The sequence below is a fragment of the Ascaphus truei genome, chromosome 5 (assembly GCF_040206685.1).
Source record: "Ascaphus truei isolate aAscTru1 chromosome 5, aAscTru1.hap1, whole genome shotgun sequence".
NCBI lineage: Eukaryota > Metazoa > Chordata > Amphibia > Anura > Ascaphidae > Ascaphus > Ascaphus truei.
This window is the reverse complement of record NC_134487.1, coordinates 132,351,425-132,369,106: the sequence shown is the minus strand read 5'-3', so window position 1 is coordinate 132,369,106 and position 17,682 is coordinate 132,351,425. Positions and strand designations below refer to the sequence as shown.

At 44.2% G+C, this 17,682-nt stretch overlaps 1 long non-coding RNA gene across 1 annotated transcript in view; it reads left to right on the top strand.

Moving 5' to 3' along the window:
- LOC142495399 (uncharacterized) overlaps positions 1-17,682 on the top strand; it is a 31,257-nt gene that overhangs the window by 1,548 nt on the left and 12,027 nt on the right. Inside the window, exon 2 of the long non-coding RNA XR_012801729.1 lies at positions 3,824-3,925. This is a non-coding gene — a long non-coding RNA (uncharacterized LOC142495399). The remainder of the gene's footprint in view (positions 1-3,823; positions 3,926-17,682) is intronic.

The window sequence follows — 17,682 nt, the reverse complement described above, 5'->3', positions numbered from 1 at the left end:
ATACAATCTCAGACGCGCTGTTAGAGAGGGTTGGGGCTTCTTACAATGCGTCTGATCTCAGACATCCTATTAGAGAGGGTTGGGGTTCCTTACAATGCATCTGATCTCAGAAGCGCTATTAGAGAGGGTTGGGGCTTCTTACAATGCATCTGACCTCAGACGCACTATTAGAGAGGGTTGGGGTTCCTTACAATGCATCTGATCTCAGAAGCCCTATTAGAGAGGGTTGGGGTTCCTTACAATGCATCTGACCTCAGACTCGCTATTAGAGAGGGTTGGGGTTCCTTACAATGCATCTGACCTCAGTCGCACTGTTAGAGAGGGTTGGGGTTCCTTACAATGCATCTGATCTCAGACTCGCTATTAGAGAGGGTTGGGGTTCCTTACAATGTATCTGACCTCAGACTCGCTATTAGAGAGGGTTGGGGTTACTTACAATGCATCTGACCTCAGACGCACTATTAGAAAGGGTTGGGGTTCCTTCCAATGCATCTGACCTCAGAGTCGCTATTAGAGAGGGTTGGGGTTCCGCAGAATTTTACAATATAATTATAGGGTTCCTTAACCAAAAAAAGGTTGAAAACCACTGGATTAGGTGTTCAGGCTGGGCTGCTTGAGGAGGAGGTCTCAGACAATAAAGGCTTTTATATGAAAACAAACAGTCTTTTATTGCACATTAGCAGAAAACTGTAGGTTCACCTGACAGCATGGATCCTTGGTTCCCACTGACAGGGGAACAGTCTTATGTTAGAAGTGACTTCTTAGGGCTGGTAGAAGACCTTTGGTGCTGGTGAACTACAGGGTATTTCTTTAGCCGCAATGGTAGGGACCTGTCCCTTTAGTTTCCCTTTTTTAGACCAGGGGTGCGCAAAGTGGGGGTGGTGGCGCAGCGCTTACAGAGGCCCCGCGCTGTTCCCCACAACATTTAAACAAAATGCTGGGGGAATGCACAAGGCCTCCGTAACCGCATCTTATCTGCTCTCCAGCGGCTTCTGGCAACGCGTCGGCACGACAACGTGGCATCAAATGACGCCACGGGGTCAAATGGCATGACGTTGTGACATCAAATGATGCCGCTGTTGCCAGAGAAAATGTAAGGGGGGTGGGGGGGGCAAGAGCAGGGGGGGGGAGAGCAGGCAGGGGGCACAAAGAAAAAGGTTTGCGCACCCCTGTTTAGACCATCCTTGTCTGTCCGGGCCAGGGGGGCCCTGTGGCCCAGGAGACTGACAATCCTTTACAGAGGTGTTACACCCAATGGTCAGTTCTCCAATCACCTAGTTTTCCCTCCTGGTTATTCCTTATTACACCCGGGAGGGCCTCCCTCTTATAGCCTAGCCCAAGCTACTCCCACCAGGCTAACCATCTCTAAGGGAGTTAACCTATTAGTGCCCTAATAGCAGGCCACAGGCTCCCCTTGGGTAATTAATGTTATCCCACTCAACATTCCTGTATACTCACAATATTATACATATATTTACATTTATAAGATTTGACGCTTTCAGCTGCTTCTGAGAAAAACACACTCTGGCTGGTTTTATACCCAAGTGGCCAGACGTCTCCTACTCACCAAGTTCCCTTCCCTAGAAAATGCACAATACTGTCAACGACTACGCAGAACAGAGGTTGGCTTCTTCTTAGCTACATTTAAAAATACATATATACTAATGCTACAATACCTTACTTCCTAACATCCTAACTACCCTTCTCAGGTGACACCCAGCACACGGGGTGACTTCATCTGTCAATGTGGAGACCTAACCACAGATAAATAAATGCTGGCCCTGCAACATCTTTCAGTCACTTCATCATACAGATGTAGCAGACGTTATTGGACCTGTTAACGAAATGCATAAATGCTGGCGCGCTATGTAACAGGAGGGCCATTGAAAACAATGGTTAAAGAGATAACAAGCTTGTTTTGAAACTCATTATTTTGTTAACTAGCCTTAACGGGGGTACTAACGTCTGCTACATCTGTATTAACATTTCAATGCATACTTTTTAATTATACTACTTTTTCAGAGCATATCCTACAATTACAAATGTAGCCTGCGTTGGTATGTTGCGGCGAGACATACACAACGCGCCAGCGGAAGCAAATACCATTGTATGTACAATAACCGTATAGGGAGAAGGGGTGGGGCAAACACGGTATTGCAGTATTGTCTCTTATGCCGATGACACCTACATTTACCTCTGCTCTCCTGACCTCTCCCCCTCTCTGTGTCACCAACTGTTCTCTGCAATCTCCTCATGAACATCTCACTGTTACCTGAAGCTTAACATGTCCAAAACGGAACTAATTCTCTTCCCCGATCCACTCCCACCCCTACACCCAAACTCTCCCTCACTGCCAAACTACCACAATCTCATCAACACCCCCCAAACGCGCTGCATAGGGATCATCTTTGATTCTGCCCTCTGCCATTACTCACATACAATCCCTCACTGTCTTTCATGTCCACCTCCGAAATATCGCTAGGATACACCCCTGGGACTTTTAACCCCCTTCTTCTCTCCCTCTCCTTGGCACTCTTAATCCCCCCTTCTCCCTGGAACTCTTAATCCCCCCCTTCTCCCTGGGACTCTTAACCCCCTCCACCTGGGACTCTTAACCCTCACACACATTTTTCCCCTCTCCTCTGGGATTCTTGGCAGGTGGCTGTCCTGGCTTCGTTCCTCCAAATGAGGGTTGCTGGTATTCTGCAGCCGTGCTGGGATCGTCCCTTGTGAATCTCTCTGATGAGACTCACCCCCACGATCCAGCACTCCAAACAGTTCCAGTTGATGCAGCACACACAGACCGCAGCTCTGCCAGATGCCCTAGAGCCCTGCACTTGGTCTCCTCCGTTCCCCTCTGATGACTCTCTAGCTTGGCCCTCAGGACAATACTTTAGTTTTGAAAGGCAAGTCACCTCAGCAGGTGGTCGACCTCTCCCTGATTCCTCAACAATGGTCATAATCCAATCACAGTATAACACACCCAAACGCATACATAGGTAACAGGTACATACAGTGGGCCTAGTACATAATGATATTCGCATTAAATGGGGTTTCATTCCCTGAAATACAATGCCAAACTCTGATGTAATTAATAGCTCCCTTTGCAAGATAAAGGTCCATAACCTTGAACTAGAGCTGTACAACACTGTTTTACATAGTTTAAGCAAAACATATAATAAAATACACGGGAAAACCCGAGTGTCAACATTAACCCTTGGGTTACTTACAGTAACCTTGATGAGAATAGGCAGCAGGGCTGAGCTTCCTAGGATTTTTAGGAAACCTTGCTGCCTATATAGTCACAGGATGCTCCAGTAATAATTCATAGCTGCCACCCACACCAATACCACCCACACCCACCTACGCACATTCTGTGCTCCTGTGCAGAGCAGAACGCAATCTGGCACAGAGAGATTTCCGTATTCAGTGACCCCGCGATCACTATGTGCCGGAGGTGCCGTGGCACTGGCGTGGGTTAGAATCATGTAGCCATAATTGGTTCTATTTTATGCTGCACCGTGCACATTTTCTTGGAGGGGTGCTTAACATAAACTGCAGCTTTGATATTTACTTTAAATCTGCCTTACAATTAAGTTGGCCCATTCCTGATAATTAAGTTGACCTCTTCCAGATAATTAAGTTGACCCCTTCCTGATAATTAAGTTGACCTCGTCACTGTCAGAGGGGCCAGAAACATACTGTAAATAGTGTATTGAAGGCAGCTGTGCTTAACTGAACATGCTAAATACTGAGACACCATCTTCCTTGTAGTATTCTTGCTGTCCCGGACAGTATAATGCCAATAAACTTGTTCTTTCAGTTGACTGCAAAGCCAGGGTCCCCGTCTGGACAAGAAAAGCAGCACTTCTGTCTACCTAATTGGTTCTGTTGTGAAGTTATAAGGATGGAAATGGACCCCAAGGTAAGATGGATAACAGCGATTATTCACATATACTTGGGACACAGAAAGGAGCAAAGATCACAATATTCATTATACATTTCCAGTTCGTTAAAAAGGCTTTACCTAAAGTATTACATTTGAAAGATTCATCATCTATGGATAAGTCTAAGGCTAATGACTTTTTAATGAAGGAATTCAATTCCAGCTGTTTCTTGAGGTCATTTGCTATAAATATTTAATGATTGTTGAATCTGTATGTTCTCATGTAAATCTGTCAGCTTCATACCTAGACAGGGGGAGGGGAGGAGAATAGTCATGCTACTGTTTTCAGACCCTTTATAGTATTATGATGTATGGCACACTATATAACTATTGGGGTAGCACCATTATTTATTATGTTAGGTATAGAAACCGCCTAGTCCCTCTTGATTGTAGTAGGTCTTCGATTCTAAAGCAGTAATTGACTGTACCTGTTTATGTGTAATTTGCTTAACCCATATTCTGAGCCGTCTGGTCCGATGATGAGTGACTTGTCATTCTTATGGGAGACACCCAGACTAAGAGATAATTACATGCTTTCCCAACTGACTAAATAGCAACAGTCCACGCTCCAGAGGTCTTGAAAAACATGTGAAGGTTTAATGTAAGATCAACATTCCGGTCCTTCCCTGGACCTTTGTCAAGATACATTGAATAGAAAAGTTGCAAATATATACAGTATATACATACACATGTGAAAATAAGTTGCAACTTTTCTATTCAATGTATCTTGACAATGGTCCAAAGAAGGACCGGAATGTTGATCTTAAACCTTCATGTTTTTCAAGACCTCCGGAGGGCAGACTGTTGTTATTTTATCTGAATGCCATGTTTCTGTGGATGCCCCAGCACCCGAGACTGTTTGCAGTGTTTATATGGGGAGTTCTCCTTTGAAATCATCTATCCCAAGTGACTACAATTTGCAGGAATCAAAGAATTTGCTGGCCATTATTACTGCTTCAATCGACTTGCTGGCAAATCGAAGTGTTTGTAGCAGTTTGCCATTGGCCATGTTAACTTCCTAAACTCACAAACAATACAAAAATATAATAATCTCAGGAACAGCATTGGGATACCCCAGAAAACAACAAAATCAAATTTGGTCCGAGTGAATTGCATAAGTCTATTATTTAAGGTATAAACTCAGTAATTTTTTGTATTACTGGAGACTATTTGGAGGTCAGAACTGTTCAATTAAAATGTAATTTCAATAGGACCTCTTTCATTGTCATTGAGGCCGGCAATTCAGTACATTGTTACCCTTTCATTAGTAAAGGATGGAAGATTTACATGCCAGGTAGAGCCGGTTGGAATGTCTATTCCAGATATTATTTTGTAAATGCGGACATTGCCTGAAAACGACTTCATGTTGATGTATAATAATAACAACAATAACTTTATTTATATAGCACTTTTCTCCCAATGGGACTCAAAGCATTTCACAGTTACAAAAGGGGAAAAGAAGAAAACATGTAAGGTTATTAACGAGACCAAACACAAGGAAAGATACAGTACAGGATGGGACGGTACTGTAGCTATTAAATGCCAGACCGGTTGTGTTTCATTAACTAAAGACTTGGGTAAACAGGTAGGTCTTGTGCCTGTTTTTATAGATTTGCAGAGACAGGGCCTCTCGAACTGTGCGAGGCGGACTGCTCCAAAGAGTGGAAGCACCGTGCCTAAAATCTCGGGACCCAAAGGAAGTCAAGGAGATTCTGGAGGATAATTCCACAACATTACACTTAGATATTTAGAACTGAGAACAGAAGAATCAATCCCTAGAAGACAAAAGGGATGATCTAGAAAATAGATTGTGCAGGAATAATGTGACGGTCCAGGACAGGGGTGCTCAACTCCAGTCCTCAAGCGCCCCCCAACATTTCAAGTGTTCAGGATATCCCTGCTTCAGCACATGTGGCCCAACCAGTCCCTGCTCCAGCACAGGTGGCTCAATCAGAGGCTCAGTCTTTGACTGAACCTCTGATTGAGCCACCAGTGGTGAAGCTGGACTTATCCTGAAAACCTGACCTGTTGGGGGGGGGGGGCATGAGGACTGGAGTTGAGCCCCCCTTGGCTAGGACATTGTGTCGCAGGCACTCCGCCACTGTTTAGCCGCAGGGGACATTTAGCTGCTGGACATTTCGCCAGGGCGGACATTGCTCTAATTCTGGAAACCCACTGGAATGAAGAAGAGAGCAAAAAGTTTAAAAGACATTGGGTGGGGAGGGGGGGGGGGGGGGGATACACTTAATCCCCAGCCATGGGAAAGAAAGGGGTTGTAGCAATACTAACCAATAAAGAAGATATTATGATTTAGGACCATGTCCCAATGTGGTTAGATTTTAAAAGAGGGCTCAAAAATCACAAAGATAGTCTGGAGGTTCCGCTCGCATTTATACACTAATGAGGAGTTTAAAGCGACTAAACAGCTGGTATCAATGTAAAGACACAAACTCTTCCCATCCAAAGGAAGGCAAATTATACTGGGAAACAGCAAAGGGCGGAGTACTAAAGGGGGAAAGTTATGGCCTTCCTCAACACAAGAAGAAGAAAGGCATTGGATTTAGAATTCATGAACGCTAGTAAAGAGCTTAATAAAGTGTACAGAAAATGTCAATTGAATCCATCTCTAGCAGTGAAAAGGAGGAATATTTGGAAAGAAAGAATATCTGTAACGTATGTCGGCAGAGTAAGGGAGTTAGGAAAGGAGGGATTTCCATTTATATAGATTTGGCAACAAAGCAGAAAAGGGAATGGGAACCCCAGTTGGAAAATGCATAGCTGCTAATAAATACCCTGTTCATTTATGTAACTGTACTTGTAACCATGTATTATTTGTCTTAACTCTGTGCCCAGGACATACTTGAAAACGAGAGGTAACTCTCAATGTATTACTTCCTGGTAAAATATTTTATAAATAAATAAATAATCACATAATAAAGATACAAAAATCCAATGGTAAAATATCAACGAAACCCAAAGAAATAAATTGTGTCTTTCAAGATTTTTTTTACCAAAAGCGTTATGTATGTATAACTTTATTCAGTGGTGCGCAAACTCCCTGCGCAGCGCCCCACCACCCTACCTGCTCTGCTCCTCCGTCGCGCTCTCCTCACCTCTAATGCTGCGTCAAATGACGCGGCGGGGTCATGTGACATCACGTGACCTGTGGCGTCATTTGACGTCACGTCTCCATGGCAACGGGCGTCATTTGACGCCGTGTTGTCATAGAGACTCGTGAGTGGAGCCGGGTAAGTAAGTTTACAGAGGCCTCTGGCTCTCAGCGCAGGACCGGTGTTAACACCGCCCCCCCAGAATAGTCTTGCGCCCCCCAGTTTGCGCACCGCTGTCTTTATATATAGCATCATAGCATCATTAATGTACATAGAGCTTCACATGACGTGACATAATAATATAAATAAGAAATAATACAAATAACACATAATGGGAAGAAGTGCTTTCAGACATAAAAGTGACATTTAGGAAAAGGAGTCACTGCTCCGAAGAGCTTACAATCTAATTGGTAAGTAGGAAGAACGTGCAGAGACAGTAGGAGGGCATTCTGGGAAGAGTGAGGAAAATGCAAATGCAAAGGCATTAGAGGAGTTTATGGGAAAACAGAGCTGCCTAAATTAACAGTAAAAGATCATCAAAGATTAAATGAGCCAATTTTTTTAATATACACAATTAAACATGTAAAAAATGGCAGAGCCCCAGGGCCAGATGGATTCAGTAGTGCATTTTATGAAATTCTAAGTGAGGAAATTGTGCCTCCAGGAAGCTTTCAAAGAAATATAACTAAAAGAAGATGAACGAGTAACCGGTAAAATTGCCATCATAAGAACATTAAACACAGAGGGGAATGAGTCAAAGACCCTTTAAAGCCAGACTCGTATAAACCTATATCGCTATTAAATCTAGATGTCTCGATTCTCTCTAAAATTCTAGAAGAGCGGCTGGTGTCCACTGTACCAAAATGAATACATGAGGACCAATCAGGCTTTGTGAAAGGGCATCATCCGATGAAAAATACTAGAAAGGTGTTTGCCGTCATAAGCTGGGCCAAAGCTCATATAAAAAGTAGTAAAAGCAACATTATAATGTCTATAGATGCCAAAAGGGCATTTGACAATGTCAGCTAGGATTACTTGTTTTTCGGTACTACAGAAAGTGGGAATTGAAGAGTCTTTTTTCAAGATAATACCATGTATATATATATATGTATGTACAGTATATATGTATGTATGTATGTCTTTATTTGTATAGCCATATATTGAAGTGCATGCACACTGCTAATAGGTGCTGGAGGGGGGTACTTATCTGCCGGTGCACTGTGTCCAGGGACGTCCAGACATCCCAAAGGAGATCAGGAAAGAAATGGAAGCAGGCACACGGTCTTTCTGAAGGTGCAATTTAATGTGCCGCCAAGGGGTCCAAAGTTTCGGCAAAAATTGCCTTTATCAAGGAGAGGGCTACAGGATATACTTAACACACCACTATATATACACTGATAGGTACTCACCCCTCCACGATTACTGCTGCCATGCTCCTGGATGTCGACGCCCACAACGTAACGTTAGAACGCCAGCGCGACGTGGCGTGATGACGTCATGTGCCACCAGAGGGGGATCATGGGTACCTGTGAAGAGACAGCCTCCCTGATGCCTGTAACAGGCAAAGATGGCGATCCTGCAGCTTGCTGGACATGCAGAGAGCAGCCCCTTCACTGGCAGACCGTGTGCCTGCTTCCATTTCTTTCTTTATTTATATAGCGCCATTAGTGTACATAGCGCTTCACAGTTGTAATACACGTGACAATCATATAAATAACAAATAATACAAAGAACAGAACATGGAAATAAATGCTTCAGACATATAAGTAACATTTCGGAAGAGGTGTCCCTGCTCCGAAGAGCTTACAATCTAATTGGTAGGTAGGAAGAACGCATAAAGACAGTAGGAGGGCATTCTGGTAAGTACATCTGCGCGTATGCTGAACCCAGGGCTAAGAACAGCGGGGTTGCTCTCTCCTGAGTTTAAACTATATAGAGGTATGAGACGAGGGTTCCCCTTGGCATCTTTGCGCTCTAATTTAGCAATTCAGCCTTTAGCCAAATATCAGACAAATGGGGAGTTTTAAGGGAATTCAAATAGGCAAGTCAGAGGCTAAATTAGCATTGTTTGCATATGATCTGCTACTATAGGTCTCTAACCCTGAGGAGGCTATAAGTAATGAACACAAAGCTTTTGGGGGTGGGGGGGGGGTTGGCATATTTTCAGGGTTCAAAGTAAATGTAACATAAGTAGAAATATTAATTCTCTCAAATAAAAATGACATAGCATGTGATGAGAAAGTACACTTTACAATATCAAAGTCAATACAATATTTTGGTATTAACATTGACATGGACCAGAAGAAATGATATTTAATTAGTTATAAAAATGTTTTTTGAGGTGGTAAATAAGGTGCTGGAAGGTTGGCGAAATCTCCCATTGAATCTGTCAGGGTGGTGCCAATTGATCAATATGGATAGCTTTGCTAGAATACTTCACCCACTACAAATGATACCATTGCTTATTAAGCTCTCTGATACTAAAGATAAGAACAGTGTAACACTCCTACCAATGGGTTACTAGAAGGTTGGAGTGTATCGGCCCCCACCCTGTGTTGCAATAGGATCACAGAGGAGTATATTAGAGAAGGAGAAGGTTTGGTTCCCGAAGGAGCCTCTGGGAGAGAAGATACATATGTTCTTAAAGTAATATTACTGACCAAGCCCCCCCATTATATTGTGCGGTAGATATGGACAGTGTCCTTATTAGTTAGGATCCCAGCAGAAGGGAGTCCAACCAAGCTAACGAATAGGAAACCGGCATGCCTCAGAAGGCCTCGGGTCCAGAGGACTCCATGTGTCGGCGGATCAGCTGTAACTACGGATCTCCATTAACATTCCTATCAGTCTGTAAGGAAGTGGCAGCTCCCAAACAGGCTAAATGTCTAGTGATCACTTACAAAAGACCCATCAAGATTCCCGTAGGGGTCCAGTGTTAACAGATGTATAGCAAAGAGTATCCCGAAGCAACAAAGGGGGTCCGGGTCCAATACAAGAAAGAAACTAAGTTATTAGACCTCCATTATAGTGTTAACAATGGGCACTGATGGAAGAAACCGAAATCCTGCATGTTTGATATAAAATCGTACAATGTCTGGAGATGTGAAAGGTCTCCGTGCCCGGGGATCTGAATAAAAGACTGTTATATGGCAAAAATTTCAGGCGCCCACTATTCTACAACCTTGCTACCTCATCACCAACCATCTGAATCTAGCACCCTGAGTCAAGGTAACCCATGCGGAGTAGCCACACACAGTACACCCATGTAGCCTCCTTGAACCTGGGCAGGGAGGGTCACAAGAGGGGGCGACCCAGAATAGCCTTGAAAAATGTATATTTCTCCAAAGAATCTTGGGGGTTAAACATTCCCGACATTAGAAAGTATCAGTTGGCCTGCATTGTGAGATATGCAGGAGACTGGAGCCTGGGGAACATGGAAATGGAACAACAGCAGGTCCTACCTGTGACATTAAAGCTGCATCCATGCTTAGCGTGACCGCACACGGGAACATATGACCATGCCACAATGAGGACAACCAAGAGTGTGCAGGGGCGACGGCGCAGCCGATATTTCACGCGTCAAAATAATTAGATTTTGTCGTGCGACGCGGGGTCACGTGAGCGGTTCAGCCAATGAGTGCAAACCGCTCATGGCACGCCTCCCCGTTGCGTCTCCTGCTCCAAATTCTGAGGCCTCGGATCGCCTCTGCAGCAGGCCCGCTCGATGCTATGCACTCTGTTGCACGAGCGCCTACTGTATCCCTGGCCTAAGAGATATTACATACGAAATGAGGATCTCTGCCTTTGAGATACGTATGCCACATGGAAGGCAATACGTTCTAATTTGGTATTATCTTACACAATTTCTAAGTTTTGGCCAATATGGGGTAACTTTCTGCCAGACAAAGAATTGAAGTAACATCACAACAAGTGTGGTGTCCAAATATGCACAAACTGCGCAGTATATTGAATCACATGCAAAGTGAAAGAGCAAGCACTACATTTCGGGGGGAGTCAACCTCCCTTCATCAGGTGTACAAGAGTATGTGGCACAAATTGGAGTGTCTGATATACACTTTTGGCAAGTAAGGAGCGTGCTGGGCAATATTGATCACTGTGGATAACTTTCTGCCAAGCCACGGTCAAGTAGCTTTTAAAATGTGGCTAAATAATGGGTTAACATGTATTGGAAATTGATAAACAGAGATCAGGAGAGATTCCTGACCTTTGAAGAACTATGGGAGAGGAAAGGGCGACATAACTCAGTTTTTCCTATATGCAAAAAGCTAGAAAATGGTCAAAAAAAAAGAAATTCTAAAAAATAATATGTTTGCTAGTTTCTTTAGTTTCTCCAGACAATAGAACCTCGGTCACAGATGTGTATAACTTACTAAGAGATAAAGACCACGATATGAGTACTACAAATAGCTCTGGAAGTCTGGAGTAACGGTTTCGCAGGAATTTCAGATAGAGACTTAGGGCGCTATGCACTAAGCTCAATGGCTTTGCGTTCTGATTTTCCAAAAAGCAGGTTTGTTAAAAAGTGAAGCCGGGAACGCGATTCACTAAGGCCTTGAGCCCATTTTTTAACGTACCTGCTCAAAATAGCTCAGAACAGCCACAGCGTACGTGATGCTTTTTTTCCCCCTGCTAGCGTTCTTAACCTTTACGTACGCTAGCTGATAGGAAAAAAAGCCGCATGTAACATTTGCATGGAGATTCTGTATCTCCATGCAAGACTGTTACAGGCGATCTTACACTAAATAAATACATTTTAATAATAGTGTACATGAGCAGGGGGTCTCAGGACCTGAACCGCATTGGTTTCAGGTCCGAGGACCCCCTACTTCAGGAGATATAGGCCCCGTTATGGGGTGCCGGTATCCCCTGCACTTTAAAGCTCCCGCGTCATGTGACCGGGACATTTAAATTCTGCAGAGGGATACCGGCACCCCATAAAGGGGCCTATATCTCCTGAAGTAGGGGGTGCCCGATGCTGAAACCAATGCGGTTCAGCTCAGGAGACCCCCTGCACATCTACACTAGTATTAAAACACACATAACAATAAACAATAATTCATTACCATAGCGGATAGCCGCTATGGTAATGAAGCTGCATTAATGTATATTTTAATAATAGTGTGCGGAAGCAGGGGGTCCCCTGAGCTGAACCGCATTGATTTTTGCCTCAGAGAGCCCCTGTTTCCCGAGTTACAGGCCCAGGTATGGGGCATCGGGTGCCAGTGTCGCCGCCATCTTTATAGCGTCCAAGACGCGACGTGGGCTCTATAAAGATGGCAGTGACACTGGCACCAATGCCCCAAACCGGGGCCTGTAACTCGGGAAGCAGGGAGTCTCTGAGGCAGAAATCAATGCGGTTCAGCTCAGAGGACCCCCTGCTCCCGCACACTATTATTAAAATTTACATTAATGCAGCTTCATTACCATAGCGGATAGCCGCTAAGGCAGTGAAGGGGTTAAAGCACATTAGCATGTTTATTGGGGACAATTGCCCCCAATAAACATAGCAATATACAACACACATCCCCTCCACCCCCTAACACATACAGTACTGTAATGGGCAAAAAAACTATTATCCACATATGAATAATGCATTTGCTCATTTTAAATGCATATAAATTACAATAAATACAGTCAATATATATTACACTTACCTTTTACAAGCACCCACGATGAAGGTCGTCTTCATCCTCATCTTCATCCTGCCCATGCCCCCTCTGATGCTGCAAAACATACACAAAAATAAAAACATCCAATGTAACCCACAATAAAAACAATACACTGCCCCACAATAAACATCATTATATTTATTAAATACATAACCCACCCCCTGTGCCCCCCCATAAATACATGATTTATTCTTTTACATACAGGGTTCATACCCCAGGCCCACGTGAGTCTCCGGTGGGCCTGACGGGTCACCTCACAGACCTACAGGTTACCAGCAACATGTTTCACAAAGGGTCTGGTGGCCTGTTGGTGGGTCCCGCCAGGCGCCATGGCCCACCAGGTGGTCTCCGTGGGTCACCATGGGCCACAATTGGGTCCCCACGGTAGGCCCGCGGATGTCTGGGGCCCGGGTCAGACCCACAGGTGTCTGAGGGGCCTCGAGTGGTTCCCACGGGGGTCTGGGGACCCACGGGTGGTCCCTACGGATCCGCGGCCTCCGGTTCTTCCCCGCAGGTGTCCCCTGTGGACCACGCAGCCTGGTACCCGTGAGAAGCCTGAGGAGACCTCAGGTGGTCTCCAGAGGTCTCTCGCAGACCAAAGGAACCAACCCAGTATGTAAAAATGGCTATACATACATTCACGGACACTGAATGGGTGTATTATATGTGATTTTTGGATGTAAATGCATTGTATTTTATGCTCTATTATTGCCCCTGTATGTTATGTTTATCTATCTATATGGATAGACATACAGGGATAATAATTGATTGTTTTGCTAATGTTTATGTTCTTTTCATGTATGGCTAATGTATTTATCAGCTTTATTTTGTCATTGTTGTGAATAATGTAATTTGTATTTAGTTACAGGTTATTTGTAATGGCTTATTTCTGGTAGTTAGATTAGAAATATGATGGTTAATTTAAATTAGAATTCTTTTGGCAATGGTTTGGCTTTAGGAATTGAATAGGGAATTGTATAATTGATTTGTATTGTATTGTAATTGTTTGAGGAAATGGATTAATTGATTGATGCTAATTGTATTGATGATGCTTAGTTTCTATTTGATTTTCATGATGGCATTGGTGGTTAGGGGACATTGTTCATAGTGTATTTTATTGTTACATATATTTTGCATAGTGTTACATGATTAATTGCATCATGTACACATCCAATGCAATTGTGTGACATTTCATATACATTTGTGTAGCTGCTGGTTTGTTGGTTTATATTTACAATCCATGCTGGAACATTTTGTAACATGCGATGTGGTGATTTTAAGATTACAAATTCATGTTTTGATTTATGCATGTTTTATGTGTTTCATAATGGGCAAATAATATATTATCCATATCTGGATAATAGTTATTTTGCACATTATTGTACTGTATGTGTTGGGGGGGGGGGGGATTGATGTATTGAATGTATAGGTCCGGTTTATTTTTTTTACATACTGGGTTGGTTCCTTTGGTCTGCGAGAGACCTCTGGAGACCACCTGAGGTCTCCTCATTCTTCTCACGGGTACCACGGGGGACACCTGTGGGGAAGAACCGGTGGCCACACATCTGTTGGGGCACCGTGGACCTGTAGGGACCACCCCTGGGTCCCCAGACCCCCATGGGAACCACCCGAGGCCCCTCAGACACCTGTGGGTCTGACCCGGGGCCCCCAAACATCCGCGGGCCTACCGTGGGGACCCAATTGTGGCCCACGGTGACCCGTGGAGACCACCTGGTGGCCCATGGCGCCTGGCGGGACCCACCAACAGGCCTCCAGACCCTTTGTGAAACATGTTGCTGGTAACCTGTAGGTCTGTGAGGTGACCCGTCAGGCCCACCGGGGACTCACGTGGGCCTGGGGTATGAACCCTGTATGTAAAAGAATAAATCATGTATTTATGGGGGGGCACAGGGGGTGGGTTATGTATTTAATAAATAGAATGATGTTTATTGTGGGACAGTGTATTGTTTTTATTGTGATTACTGGGGGTGGGGGTATTGGCCCCAAGGGTATGTGGGTAGGCCTCCCGGCTGGGTAGTGGGTGAGGGTGTTTAGGTCTCAGGGGGTGGGGGGGTAGTGGGGGAGGGTACGTAGGCCTCCCGAGTGGTGGGCGAGGGTGGGTTAACCCCTTAATGACTGTAGCGGTTAATAACCGCTATGGTGATTAAGGGGTTAGGGGACATTACATTGGATGTTTTTATTCTTGCGTATGTTTTGCAACATCGGAGGGGGCAAGGGCAGGATGAAGATGAGGATGAAGACGGCCTTCATCGTGGGCGCCTGAAAAAGGTAAGTGGAATATGTTTTTACTGTATTTATTGAAAGTTATATGTATTTAAAATGGGCAAATGCATTATTATCCATAAGTGGATAATAGTAATTTTGCCCATTACTGTATAGTATGTGTTAGGAGGGTGTATTTAGTTATAAATATTGTTTATTATTTTTTGAGGCGCAACATTGGTACCGCAGTCCCGCGGGTACCCCGGGACTCCCTCGGGGACCTCGGGACGGCCGCGGGGACCCCCGGACTCCCGCAGGGACCCCCGAACACCCGTGGGGACCCCCGCTTGGTGAGGCGGGGTCAGCCGGGGACACCCACGCGACCCCCGGGCTCCCTCGGGGACCCCCACTGGGTCAGCCGGGGACACCCGTCGGCCTTATGTATGGGTTTTGCGCATGCAAAAATGAAAAGCAATAATTTTTTCTAAGTCCAGCTTTTTTTGCGTCTACTCTGACCTGACGTGTTCTGATCAACGCAACTTTCGCGTACGCTAAGGTTGCGTTGCTTAGTGCATCCTGCTTAAGGGCAGAATTTAATGCAAACAGGGTTACGAACGAGCAAAGTTGGACTTAGAAAAAATTCCTGAAAAAAGTCAGTTTTAGAGCGCAAAGTGCCTGTTTGTGTTGCTTAGTGCATCGGGTTGAGCGCAAAATCACATTCTAAGAGCACTTTGCGCTCTAAAAGTGACTTAACGGACCTTAGTGCATGACCCCCTTAATTCTCAAGGGGCCTTGATAGAAAAAAAACTAGAAAAATAATCATTTCTGAAACCTGGAGAGAGGCAACTGAAATGATTGCACAATGCTTACTTTGCCTTTAACCTAAATTACAAAGTTACAGATAGAATCATGAACAAGTCCCAGAAATGCTACCTTAGGCTAAGGCCCCGGTCTCTCCGCTGTAACGCGCGCCCGCGATATTAGCGGCGCGTTCAGCCGATTCCCCGGTCTGCAGCTCACTGCAGGAAGAGAGACCGGGGGGGGGCGTGGCGGGGGAGTGATGGGGGCGCGGCCATGACGTCACCCGGCAGGTTCGCCCTCATTGGCTGAACCGCCGGGGGGCGTGCCTAATCGCTCCACGCGAGTCCTGCTCTCAATTCTATTGAGAACAGGAGCAACTCTCGCCCGAGCGCTGCAGGCCCCCCTCGCAGCGGGCCCGGCGCCATTGAGGGGAGGGCTCTCGTCCGTGCTGTGGCGGACGCTGTAGTAGGCAGCGGGGGCAAGGCCTAAAGCTGACTTAAAACATTGCTTATGGGAATGCCCTAATATATCAACATTCTCGGACCACGTTTTGGAATATATACAGAAAACTACTGTACTAAAGTAATTGCCGTTTAAATAATTAAAAACAAAACTGTTTTGTCGATATTTGGGAATCTAGAATAATGGAAGCCTACCAAATGTGTCGCGAATACCAACATTTGGGGGATATAGCGTTACTTGCAGCTAGGAAAACCATAGTTTCAATGGGTACAAGAGAACCCACCCACCTTGGATATGTTACATAAATATCTTATATTTATAACATATAATAAATATATATATATTTACGTTGGATAAATTGGAAGCAGAAATAAATAAAGAACAAAATACAGAAACATTTTTTCCCCCCTACAAATAGGACTCTTTTATTTAAATGTTGTCACACAGAGATAAAGAGGTAATGTAGTGATGATGCAGGTGTTTGAGCAGACGTCCTGGTGCATTTTGAGATGGCTGAGACAAGACCATCCAGAGCCTGCAAAAGAATAAAGGAAATGATCATTTTGAATAGCTGATGTAGGCCACTGAAACAAAGAGGTAAAGGTGGGTATGAACTTGTTGGGTAGGTGCTTCCTTATGAGCTGGGTTTTAATGGGGTGTGCTGTTGGCTTTGAGCTAAGAGTGGGAAGGATATGGAGTCAGATACAAACCTTTGCATTAGTTCAGGTAGGATTGAATTATGATCGAACTAGTGGTTTAGTTTAACTGTTCTTTTCATTTAATATATCATTTATTTAAGGGTTTTTTTTGTGTGTTTTTTTCTCATTTATATACTTAATCCGTATTTGTTTGTGATGTGTTTTATAATATGGAAAGCTCAACAACATAATCAATAATAAAAAAAAGAAGAAAAATAGCGTTGTTACCGGAGTCTAAAGCTGCTGATAGGAAAATAAAGATTGCTGTCAAATCTCGTGAGTCCCGCTGACCACTAGGGATCTGCAACATTTGCCGTTGCGGCTTCCTATCGCATTGCCATTTAAATACTGAGTTTAAATACTGTTTTTCTGTCTTGTACTGATTATTTTATCATAAACCAGATTTGGAAATGCACACAGTAGTGGCTAGATCAGTTGGTCAACTTCCTATTTCCTTCTGCAGCCCATCCTAATCTTGTTTCCAATGTTTTCATATCAGCTAGTAGAGCACTGTTGACTTTGAGCATGTAACAAGTACCGTAGGCGTTATGGTGTTGATGATCTTATTTCAGTGTAGTTATTATAGTACAGACTGTCCTCAGGATCCCTGACTTGGATTTGTTCTGTAACATAGAAATATTGAGGTAGGGTCCCTCAATTAACTAGTGCTACAGAGCATTTAACCCACTTATGAGAATAAAGTACTGCATACCGGATCACATGATGTCCTGAATAAATGCATGGAGCTATAG